At 63.8% G+C, this 2,500-nt stretch overlaps 1 pseudogene; it reads right to left on the bottom strand.

Annotated features, from left to right (window-relative positions):
• Nucleotides 1–2,500, bottom strand: part of LOC126433796 (large subunit ribosomal RNA) — a 7,929-nt pseudogene that overhangs the window by 3,007 nt on the left and 2,422 nt on the right.

The raw sequence follows: 2,500 nt of genomic DNA, 5'->3' as shown, positions 1-2,500 counted from the left end.
CGTCGATGAGGGACTGCAATCCCCTCGCGGTCGATGCAAAAAGCAGGACGTCATCTGCGAAGGCCGCAGCGTTAACTCTGCGACCAAGAATCCGAGCTCCGATGTGGGAGGGAAGTTGACTCAAAACATAGTCCACCGCAAAATTGAAAAGGAGGGGGGAGAGGGGGTCACCCTGACGCACACCCCTAGCCGGCTGCAGGGGCACGCCCACGTCGGCGCCGCCCGCTATCACCGTCGTGCTACCCTCGTAACACCTTTCGACGTACTCAATAAAGCAATCCGGCAGGCCATGAGCCCTCAGCACGGGGCGGAGGGCGGCATGGTCCACCGAATCGAACGCTTTAGAGACGTCGATCGATGCCACAAAAACAGAGCGACAGGAGCGGACTGCGTCGGTGAGAGCAGTGTCCAAGATAAAGGTGTTTTCCAACATCCCATCCCGGGGGATGAATGCCCGCTGACGTTCGTCCACAGCACATGCACGCATCAGGCGTGACGCGAGAACCTTGTGAAAGGTCCGCGCCAACACCGAGCAGGCCGTAATGGGGCGAAAGTCAGCGGGGGATGTTGGTGCAGCCGTTTTGGGGAGAAGTGACGTCCGGGCGCGAAGCAGACGCTCGGGGAGGGCGCGGGCCAGGAGGAAGAGGTTCAAGAGTTTCACCAGGACTTCATGCGGCAGGCGCCGCAGCTCCGCTGGAGTCAGGCCGTCCGGCCCGGCTGCCGATCCCCTGGGCGGCAAGGCAGCAGCGACCTCCTCACGTGTGACCGGCCCCCATAGGCACTCAGGAGCGACAGGCTCCGAGTGCGGGAGAAGGCGGTCACGGATGAAGCCGGCGGTGGAGATCGGCTTCTTCGTGAAGAGGTCCGCCCAGAAGTCCAGCAGACCGGGGATGTCGGGTGGCGGCTGCAGCAGGGTGCCGTCCAGCAAGCCGCGCACGCAACGCGCACGCGACCTACGGAAGGCGTCCTGTGTCCGCGCGTATTCCCAGCGGCGCCGCTTGCGCTTCTGCAGCGGCGGGGCGGCAGGCGGCCGCTTGGATGGTTGGCGCGGCCGCTGTGTCCTGGTGATCGACCTCTCCCCCCTGGACCCGACCGACGCAAGGGCATCCGGGAGCATGCCCAGGATGACATCGGGCGGCGTGCCCCGCCCCAGACCAATGACTCGATCCAGGGCAGAGAAACGCTGGGCGGAAGCAGGTAGCCCCGCCAGATGCTCCCAGATGGCGGCGTCAGTCGGCCCCTCCGGCGGCGGCCCGGTGGTGTCGGCCGCGAAGTCCTCGGCTGCGTCGACGGGCGGCGCAGCGGCCTCGCCCGCGTCAGGCAGCGAGCTCGCTGCTCCACGGCGGGACGCCGGCTCTTCACCCCGACCGATCTCAAGTGCCTCCATGAATTGGCGGACAAGCTGCTTGTGGGCAGCTTGCCGCCGTCGGCACTTGATTGCCTCAAGCGTTCGGTCGGGGAACATCCTGGTAAGTTCTTGATTTACAAAGAAGAACCGGGCGTCCCTCTCAAGGAACAGTTCGGCCTCTGCCTTGGCGAGCGACAGGACTTCTTCCTCCGTCCACCTCGCGCGATGCCTCTCCGTCACGATCTCAGCGTTGGCGGCCGCAGGGTGTTGGCGGCGGCGATGGACCCCGAGACCGTTCTTCGTGGTAAAAGTGCGGTGGCACTCACTGCAAGCAAAGGGAGCTACACAAACTATCGCATTTTCGTTACGGCCGGTTGGCCGGATAGGTGCTGGGGTAGCTGGGGTGGCACCTTCAGCGGAAGGGCCACCATCTCTTGTTTCTTGTCGGCTGCCCCCAACTATAAAGGGATAATGCGAGGGGGGGCTGGTAACCCCCCCAAGCCCCTGGTGCGGTCTTCCACTCTGCGAAAATCAGCGGGCCCACGAGAAGGGGAGAAGACCGCAGGAGAGGAGAGGCTAAGAGGGCTAGGCCCATGTATTGCGCATCACTCTCCCTGTAACTATAACCCAAGGAAGGCACCTCGCAGCAGCAGCACGACTACATCAAGACCGCACTTCGAAAAGCCAAGTCCGGATGCAGTCATAGTTACTCCCGCCGTTTACCCGCGCTTGCTTGAATTTCTTCACGTTGACATTCAGAGCACTGGGCAGAAATCACATTGCGTCAACACCCGCTAGGGCCATCGCAATGCTTTGTTTTAATTAGACAGTCGGATTCCCCCAGTCCGTGCCAGTTCTGAGTTCATCGTTGAATGGCGGCCGAAGAGAATCCGCGCACCCGCGCGCCCCCGGAGGAGCACGCTAAGGCGGACGCGGCCTCGCAGCAAGGAAGATCCGTGGGAGGCCAAGGCACGGGACCGAGCTCGGATCCTGCACGCAGGTTGAAGCACCGGGGCGCGAACGCCGCGCAGGCGCGCGCATCCTGCACCGCCGGCCAGCACGAGGCCAACCAACGGCGAGAGCAGACCACGCCCGCGCTAAACGCCCGCACTTACCGGCACCCCTACGGCACTCACCTCGCCCAGGCCCGGC

The sequence above is a fragment of the Schistocerca serialis genome, unplaced genomic scaffold (assembly GCF_023864345.2).
Source record: "Schistocerca serialis cubense isolate TAMUIC-IGC-003099 unplaced genomic scaffold, iqSchSeri2.2 HiC_scaffold_1173, whole genome shotgun sequence".
NCBI lineage: Eukaryota > Metazoa > Arthropoda > Insecta > Orthoptera > Acrididae > Schistocerca > Schistocerca serialis.
Note: the sequence above shows the minus strand (reverse complement) of the source record. Positions and strands in the feature narration are given on the sequence as shown.